The sequence below is a fragment of the Argiope bruennichi genome, chromosome 3, assembly GCF_947563725.1.
Source record: "Argiope bruennichi chromosome 3, qqArgBrue1.1, whole genome shotgun sequence".
NCBI lineage: Eukaryota > Metazoa > Arthropoda > Arachnida > Araneae > Araneidae > Argiope > Argiope bruennichi.
The window spans coordinates 136519972-136530725 of NC_079153.1; positions in this window are offsets into that span (position 1 = coordinate 136519972).

The following is a 10754-nucleotide window of genomic DNA, read 5'->3' on the forward strand; positions in this document are numbered from 1 at the left end:
ATTTTAAAAAATAGTGACAACACTTATAACTTGAATAAATTCAATTTGTTTAGTTGCCTATTTCAATAGCATGCTTTAGCTAATATAAAGCTATAATTTCAAAAAATGAAATTTTATACATTAATTCCAAAATATAACTTCCACTTCTAATAAACAAAAAAGATTCAGACTTGTATTTTTCCTACAAATCGAATGACTGTAAACTCCCTTTCCATAGAGTGCATTGACTAATGAAACTAGCACTAGAACAAGACTATTGAAGCCTAAAATACTATGTTATTACGAAATAAAGATTCAACGACATTTTTTCTTTAAGTTTCATATTAATTGTGATAAATAATAAATAGTTTTACATTAATTTAAAAAACTAATCTGAAATTGCCTTTTCTGCTAATAATGGATACAAACATTTCCACTATAAAGAGAAGGCATTTAAACAATTCTGAAAACTAAAAATATGTTCGAGTATGAAAATTAAATCGTGAAATCTAAGAAAAAATTTTTTAAACATATAATGTATAAAATATAAACGATAAGCTTTTTCGAAAAAAAATTATTATAAACTAATAGTTCAGTATAACAATTATTCGCATCTTCAAGCGATAAAGAACAAAGCTACAAATCTGCAATCAATTTATTTACGCAAAGTCGAAAAAACAACGCAACTTACCCATTATTATTTAACTCTGTATCAATGGTGAGCAATTCTTGAAAAAGAAACTAAAGACATAGAGAACCCATTCACAAGAAACAATGATAATTAATAAAATGCATAGAGTTAAGCTATATTCAAGACATTTATATATTTCATAATATTTTGTAAAGGAAACCCAACGAGGAGTGCAAGGAACAATAAAAGGAAAACCGATTAATCCTTTGAGTTTTTATCGATTCACCAGGATCTAGAAACTTCTTATAATTCTTTCTCTTCTTCCAAAGATTTGTATTCAGCAAGTCCCCTTTAGAAAAGATTACAATTTTTTTTAATCCAAATTCGAAATCGAAATAATTATTGGGATAAATTCAAAAATAAATCTGCTGACTTTCATAAAAAAAACTAGCTTGTCATTCAACAAATATCGGTGATTACTTAATATGTTATAAGCGGTGTTTTTACATAAGGAACATCAAAAAGTGATGGCCCAGTTTCAAAGGCGTCAGTGCAAGCACACCATGATATCGTTTGGCTCCTAATCCCAGCTAATCCTCGCTGAAATAATATGCAGTTTTCGTTCTAGCTTTACTTCTTTTTTCGTCTCCTTAAAATGGATATCCAGGTATGAGTTCGACTTTCAAAATCAGAGATTTGTAAACTAAATCTTTATTCTTAAAATGATGTAAAAAAGGCAAAAGTGTAAAAAGTTTTTTTTAAAGAGGTGTAAAATTCTATTTATTTATTTATTTGAATTTTTGGTGCACATGTAATTGATTGTGCAAAAAAATGGAGATTCTTCACATAACGTTAATAAAATTACATACAGGACTTCTACAGATCTAACATAGAATTTCTGGATACGCAATACATGGAAGCAATAACTCTTTTCTACACATTTTAAATACATCAAAAGCTCGAACTCCGAAAAGTTAATTTTTTATTACATTCTTTAAAATGTATGAATTTACAGAGAAAACCAAAAAACTCTTTATAAATAATATTTAAAAATCGTTTCAAAAATAAAATGCTCCGTTATGAAGCTTCCGAACACTCCGCTGGAAATTGAATTATACATCAAAATGGTAACAGGTCCAAATTCACTTTCTCTCAATGCACAGTATGCAAAGAGTTAAAAACATAAAACAAAATGGATACAATCTATTTTTGAAAACTATTTAAAAAGCAGCTGTCTGTGTTAAGTTAACAACTGAGTTAAAAATATAAAGAACTTTTTCTTAGCACATCCAAATGAGCCACTTGCCCTTCTCGAAATGTCATTTGCATCACCGACCCCACGGCTGACTTTTCACCTTATGTCAGACTCGTCATCCATTTGCGGATATAAATGTAACTCAATGGCCGTATTCGGATATTTCAACGACTTTCTGAGCTGTCCAATCGATTTCCCATTTGAATTTTAAAACATATATTTAATATTTATAAGCATAATTTTTTAATATCGATAGATTAAATTTTATAATTTTACATCTCCCTGTGTGTCTGTCATGGTAAGGCTTTATTCGTAGCTAAGAAACCATCGAACAGTTCGATATAAGAAAGACTAATAAAACAGTCGTCTCATTCTATCTAACATTTTAGCAATCCCTAAATGACCCCCTGTATGAGCATTATGAAAATGGTGGAATATACATATATATATATATATAATGTCTAAAAAAGCACCATAAGATATTCTTTTAACTTTTATACTTATAGAAATGATAAAATGTTGATTAAAGGACATATTAAGAAAGGAAACAATGAGGAAATGACAATAACTCAACTGATTAAACTTCACTTTTGAGAAATACAGAGTTAAGCAGGCACTTCTTAAAAAAATTTCAATTTGATCACCTGGTTCTTTAAGTGAACCAATATAATAAATTCGAAGCTACAATGCATTATAATTTATTATCTAAATTCTCAAAATAAGCTCTGTATCCGAAATAAGTGTTGATACTCGAGATCTTGTAATTTGAGTTATTGAAGGAGACAAATCCCTAAGAAATTGCAAAGAAGTGATGAGGAATTCACATTTCGATAATTTAGAGAAGCATTATTAGATAAAAATGAAAAAAAATTAATTTGTGTTGTAGAAATATCTAAAATATTAAATTGGTTGAGTTGTATTTTTTTGGCGTAAAGAGCCATGCTTGACTGTATTGAACCGTAAACCACTAGGAAGAAGAGTTTCAGCCGAAATTATTATAAAGGTTCTCGGCGAAGCTATTTTTAATTATACATTAGGCTACGAGAAAAATCTTAACATTTAAATTTAATAAAGAGAAACAAATCTCTTTTGCTAAAATGGTATGATGGTATATCTATCCTAAATGCTCAATGTAATGGCTATAAATATTTATTGCGCTTGCGCGATACCCTGTCTTAAAATAATAATTTTTATACAGATATTTTGTAGAATATTTCCATTATTTGAAGTGAAATTTACAGAAGGTTCTGTAGATAGAAACAGTGTATACAGTGGTACAAAAAAAAAAAAAAAAAAAAAAAAATAAATAAATAAAAATAAAGGAAATTTTGAATGACAGGATTCAGATTCGAAATGAAGGCCTGCAAAACAGAAACAAGTTCACTACCACCATACCACCACACCAACAACACATTTGAAGCGGAGGAGATATAACTTCTAAATTTTAAACAGGACCTCGTTTAATATACGACAATATCTATTCTAATTGAACAATATACTGGATGGAAGCAAGTATTGAGGAAGTGCGAGACCCTGACATTCAAAAATAATATTTTTTTGCATAGACACTTTGTAGTATATATCTATTATTCCAAGTGAAAATTAAGGAGTATTTTGTAGATATATAGGGAATAATATATATACAATAATAGAAAAATCTCAAAAAACAAACAAACAAACAGAACTCTGATTTAAAGGATTCACATTCAAACAGAAGGTCCTCAAAATAGGAGCAAGTAGATGGCCATCATAACACAGAACCACTTTCACAGCTATGAACGAGAAAAAATAACTTCTTACTTTGGAACAGGACATGTTTTACAATACAATGGTATATCTATTCGACAGGTTTACTATATTTGATAGAAGTATGCATTTGCGTGTGCGAGATCCTGACATTCAAAAATTATATTTATTGTGCAGATATTTTGTAGCATATTTCAGTTTTTTTAAGTGAAAATTATGAAATAATTTGTGGATATATTCGGAATTATGTGCATAATAGTATAAAAAAAACTTTAAAAAAAGAAATTCTGAATGGCATGATTCAGATTCGAACCGAAGGCCTGTAAAATGGGAACAAACCCTCCGAGATCATCCCACCACATCAAATAAACAGCAGTAGAAGAGGAGAAATATATTGTAACTTGTGCACAAGACTTTGTTTGCTATATGATGGTACATCTATTCTAAAGGCATAATGTATAGAATAGAAGCATGCAATATGCATGTAAAACACTCTGACATCTAAATTATGGAATGTTTTGTAGATATATTCAGAATAATATTGACAAAAATATAGAAAAAGTAAAAAAAAAAAAAAAAAAAGACATTATTCAGATCTTAACTGAAAGCTTTTGAAAAAAGAACAAGTCCACTGCCGTCATGTCGTCGCGCCACCTACACTGCAGCGGATGAGTAGGAAAATTGGTCGAATTAGTAATAACTGTAAAATTAGCATTTAAATAATAAAAAAGGAATAAAAATATATAAAAATTATTCGTCGGCTTCCAAACGCGAACTGAAGACCGCCAAAATACACATAAAGTGCCAGGGCGTTCTATTCACAGGGTCACCCATTCCTGCTGCAGCGCCACGTTCTCAGATTATTAATACGATTAATCACTGCAAGTTGCAAATGCGTTGGAAATCTCATCTGAGAACACGATTCTAAGAATAGGGATGATCTCTGCGCATGTACAAGATCTCGACACTTAAAATTTCAATTAAATTCATATATATTTTTTGATGTCAAGTTTTCCTTTATGAATTAGGAAATTTGAACGAATTCGTATTAACTATCAAATTAGTATTCCAATAACTAGGAAATATTCATTAAAAAGGAACAAAAATATAGAAAAATTATTCGTAGGTATCTGGATTCAAACTTTAGACCAGGAAAAAGTAGTATAAAGCAACATGTCGTTCTATACATCTACGACACATTCCGACCGCAGCGCCACGACTTAAATTCTTAATACGATTTATCGCTTCAAGTTTTAAATGCGATGAATATTTCGTCTGAAAGCGCAAGGCTAAGAATACAGATGAGGTCTGCACATGTGCAAGTTCTCGACATTTAAAATTTAATTAAATTTATAGATGTTTTGATATCAATTTTTCCTTTACGGTGTAGGAAAATTTGTCGAATTCGTAATAACTGCGAAATTTGCATTTAAATAATCATGAAAAAAAAAAAGAATAAAAAGAATAAAATTGTATAAAATTATTTGTCGGCTTCCAGACTCGAAGTGGAGACCAGAAAAGAGAAGCATAAAGCAACATGTTGTTCTATCCACCAGGTCAACCATTCCTACCGCAGCGCCACGGTCAAACATTCTGAATACAATTAACCACTTCAAGTTTGAATTGCAATGAATATTTCGTCTGAAAGCGCAATGCTAAGAATTCATATAATCTCTGCGCATGTGCAAAATTTCGACACTTAAAATTGAAATTAAATTTATAGACATTTGACGACAAATTTTCTTCTATGAAATAGGAAAATTGGCGGGATTCGTAATAACTATAAAATTAGTATTTAAATAATAATTTAAAAAAGTAATAAAAAGTATAAAACATAGAAGTATTATTCGTCGGCTTCCAGATTCAAACTGGACACCAGCAAAATGCGCTCTATCCGCGAGGCCACACATATCTGCTGCTAAAATTCTTAATACAATTAACAACTTGAAGTTTCAAATGCGGTGGATATTTCATCTGAAAGAACAATGCTAAAAATACGGATGATCTCTGCGTATTTGCAAGATCTCGACATTTAAAATTTCAATTATCTATAAATTTATAGATACTTTGACATCAAATTTTATTTTATAAATGAATTATGAAATTTGGTCGAATTCGTAGTAATTGTAGAATTAATATTTAGAATAATAATAAAAACATTAAAAACTTTTCGTGCTTTTCCAGACTCTAACCGAAGACCAGCAGAAATCCCCACGTTGTTCTGTCCGCCAGGCCACACACCCGTTATATGTCTCAGTGTCTACGATTCTTAAAACATAAATTTGATTTTTGGTTGCTATTAAAGAGTGTAAGTGATGAATCGCCAAGTATTTCGTTAATATTATACACCAATCCCATGTAAAGAGGTCTCTGACAGGACAAGTTTATTAGATATTTTGCGAGAAAGTTTTTTGGGGACTACTCCCGCTGGGTTGTAATATATTTGTGATAAAATCTGTTTAAGTTTGTCTTATCGAAAATACGTTGTCATGCCCTCTTTAGTTTTTGCAAGGAAAGGAGTATGTTCGGATACTCTCTTTCGCCAAGAATGGAACCAAATGTGTACTGGATTGTTCATTGCAGTGATTATATATTATGTTATAATCATTCACTAAAATTTCGTCGCTTTTTATTTATTCGGAATATTTTCTTCGAAAAGCTTGTGAATTTTTGAAGAAAGAAAAACAATTCGTTGCCAAGTGGAAAACATAAATTATCGTTAAAAACACAATTTATTCCATATAAAATTCAAACTACCACTCTCGTAAAACTGCTAAATATATCTCATCCATAAATGACATATCTGAAAAATCCTTTAAAAAAAGAAGTTGCATTTTTGGGATTACATATGGGATTAAGTATGTATATGGAAATTAGATTTATTGATTTAAATTGTTAAATATACGCTTTATATGATTTAATTTCTTAATATACAATTATTTCAGTAATAAAATAAGTTATATTCGGTATTGTAAGTATAAAAACCAGAACAACAAGTTTATTTTTCTGTTGCCAATTATTTCAGAACAAAACTATCTTATTCCAAATGCTTCTGTATAACGGCATATAGATAAACGAGCCTTGTTTATTCATATCTAGCGCATTGAGAAAAAAAAAAGAAAGCAGAAAATTGAGTAAGAAAGAATATTTAAGCTCGCAATAAGCTCCAAGAAAAACATTCTTAAAATTAACACCCACATTTAAAAAAATGAAGACAGACGAGTTCGAATTGAAGAACATGTATTTTGATTTTGAATAGATTCATTCCAGAAAAATAATTCCATAAATTAATTTTTTTCAGTTAAAAATTCTTTAACCAACTTAATTTTTATATTAAATGCCAATACAAAATCCAAAACATAGAATGTTAACTATACTTCAAAAAAAAGAAAGAGTTCAGTTCAGTCATATTAACGCTCCCTTTTAAAGCAACTCTAGGGCTATTTTGAGACTGACCTCGTCATTTTTAACCTTGGTTTGATGACGAGAATAACACCTGAGCTGGCACCATCCTCTCCAAACTTCTGCCTATCACCAGCGGGAAGTTTGGCCCTGAGCGATTTAATGCGCATCAGACGCAATTACACAACGATTCATTGGTGCAATCGGGTGTCGAGCCTGAAGCCCTCTGGTTTCGAAGTAGAGACCGTACCGCCAGGCCACTGTGACCTCGAAGGAAAGAAAGAATATATGCAGTTGTTTTTACTGCCTATGAAAAGTTTCCGTTTAGAAATGCAATTAGTGTGTTAAGTGCACAATTAGTGGTTGCCTTTGCTGCTTAATTGCTAAGGGATCTCTAAAAAAGGATCTTCATATTTTTGGATTTTTTTTGAATATATATATATATATATATATATATATATATATATATATATATATATATATATATATATATATATATATATATATATATATATATATATATATATATATATATATATATATATATATATATATATACATATATATATATATATATATATATATATATATATATATATATATATATATATATATATATATATATATATATATATATATATATATATATATATATATACGTTAGAGTCCCACGTTTTCTGAACAATTTTGGATTAAAATTTTAACGATAACAAAATCTTCAGAGCTATTGAGAAAAAGTTAAAACTATACCGATTAAATGTGAAAAAAAAAAAAAAAATTACTACCGCAGAATTCTTTGATCACCTAAGGACAAAAAATGTAAAATTTCAAAAGAAACGAAATAATTTAAGCTGGTTAAATGCAGCACCTATGCTTACGGGGATTTTTATTTGCATTACTTTATTAAAAATGAAACTTGGCCGCATGATTTCTGAAAAACTACATATCCTATTAATTTAAAATTTCATGCATTAGTTCAAAATAAGTTCTTCTTTTTAAAATAAGTTTTTTCATACACCAGTTTGTGGATAAATTATTCGTAGAAAACATTTTACTTGGATTTTAACTAGTCTTTCTGAAAACTTCAATTTTTTGATTATTTGTATTTTAAAATTATTTTTTTCGAAAAGATTTATTAAACAAGAGTAACAATTTCAGCTCACTAAAAGCAGTTCTTATGTTTTCTGAAGCTTTTAATTTATATAATTTTATTCAAATTCTTTTTTTACTATTTTTCAACTTGAATGTCATTTTTCTCAAAACAAGAAAATGAAGTTTGCGCGTATGATATCTGGAAAACTAAATATCCTTTTAATCTGAAATTTCATGCACTTGCTAAAAATAAATTCTTCTATTATTTGTAAATAAACAATTTTTTTGACGAATTATTCACTGAAAAAATCTTACGTGAATTTTTATAAGTTTTTTTTTTCTTGAAATTTCAGATTTTTTAAACAATAATTAAAAAAAAAAAGTTTTATAAAAAATATGTGTAACTTCAGAATCGAAGAATTTTCTGCAAGTTAATATTAATTTTGACCAATTTTTAAAATCAGAATCCTGCACGCAGTAAAATATCGATTAATAAGATTTTGATAATTCTTTAATTTACTTTATTTTCTTAAGATTCTTTATAACTTTCTAGTTTTATCTTGAATACTCTATATGAAAATTTGAGAAATAATGTAACTATATTTGAATATTCCATGGTTAATTTTTCAAATTTCACATTTGTTTCATTTGTAAATTAGATAAATTTAAAAAAAAGGTTTTTTTTTTTTTTTTTTTTTTTTGCTTTTATGGGTAATTGTTGAGTCCTGAAACCCCTTAAAGTACTATCACGAGTTTAATCTAAATATTGAAAAACAAGACGTATATGAAAGTAGCCACTAACACTCACACAACACGATTCTTTACTCGAAGAGGCAGAATACGATTGACTCTATAACCTACAAATCGTTATGCCAATAAATGTTTTTTTTTTCACTTAGAATGAATTTACTCTAAAAATCGGAGACATTCGGCATCCATCTCGTGGCCTCTAGCAGGCTCACTATCTGAGCTACCTCTTCAGAAGCATTGGCATAGTACAGGATGTTCATTAATTATTGTCGAGGTTTCCGTACCTCATAGCTTTCGAATAAAAAATATTACACAAAAACCGATTACGTATTCGTAAATTACAACTCAAAGAATTTTATTAATATTATTAAAGTGTAAAGCTTGCACAATTTGCACTTTGTAGGCATTCAACTGAAGACGATTATGTATTTGTAAATTACAACTCAAAGAATTTTATTAAAAAGATTAATGAATTTGCACATGGCTGCCCTTAGTGGCTCGTAACACATCGAGACGAAATTTGATTTCCCTGCAAGTGTTCTCTAGCATTTCTGTGGTAACATTTTGGATCGCAGTAACAATTCTGCTCTTCAGTTCATCAAGGGAGGGCACAGAAGTCTTGTACACAATGTTCTTGACAAACCCCCATAGAAAGAAGTCCAGCGGTGTTATATCTGGTGATCTCGAAGGCCATGGGATTCGTACACCTCTTCCACACCACTTGTCGTGAAAGTTCTCGTCTAAAAAGTCACGTACAATCATGCCCCAACGTGGGGGGTGCAACATCTTGTTGAAATATCACATCTGGCTGATGTTGTTGCATCTGAGGAGCCGCATACATTTCCAGCATGTCAAGGTATGTCACGGAGTTTATTGTTGTTTCAGCAAAGAAGAAAGGTTCAGTAACTTCAGTATGTGATAAAGCGCACACATTCACCTTTGAGCTATCTCTTTCGAATTCTCGATAATCGTGCGGGTTCTCCTAGCCCCATATTCTACAGTTATGTTTATTCACTTTTTCTGACACATGAAAAGTGGATTTGTCACTGAAGAACCATTTCCGAAGGTAATTTTCATCATTCTCAATTCGAGTCAAAATTTGTTCAGCGAACTCAAAACGACGCGGTTTATCATTCGGGTGTAAAGCTTGCACAATTTGCACTTTGTAGGCATTCAGATGAAGGCGGTCATGGAGAACGTTCCATATCGTCGTATGCGGCATATGTAACTGCACAGCTGCTTGTCTCGTTGATTTTCGTAGACTGCGAGTAAACGTTTCTTGGATGCGATCAACATTTTCCTGCGAAGTGCTCGGTCTTCCCGCTCCCTTTCGGTGTAGAACGCTACCAATTTCCTGAAATTGTGTTAACCAGCATCTGATAGAATTATCCGAAAGAGGATCTTTCTTGTACGTGGTCCTGAACGACGTTGAGTAGTTATGACTGATTTAGTTTCGAAAAACCACAACATACACATTGCTTTTTCTTGCACGGTCGTCATTTTTATTTATGACGTCATAATTACCCAGACTACAAATGCGCTAAGATCGCATTGTTGCCACGTAAAATTCTTTGAGTTGTAATTTACGAATACGTGATCGGTTTTTGCGTAATATTTTTTATTCGAAAGCTATGAGATAGGGAAACCCCGACAATAATTAATGAACACCCTGTATATCTTCAAAAGCAATTGCCTATTCCGTTCTCGCATTAACAAAAACGCATTCTCATGCCAGACCCATGGGAGTCGATAAGATAAATCCGATTAAGTGCTTGTAAATTTTTATAAAAAGGAAGTTTCTTATATCCTACAACTGATTGTTTGCATTCACAACAATCCGAATTTGTTTCATGCCCTACTGACTGCAGATAACCGAGAAGGCGTTCGTAATTCTGAAGA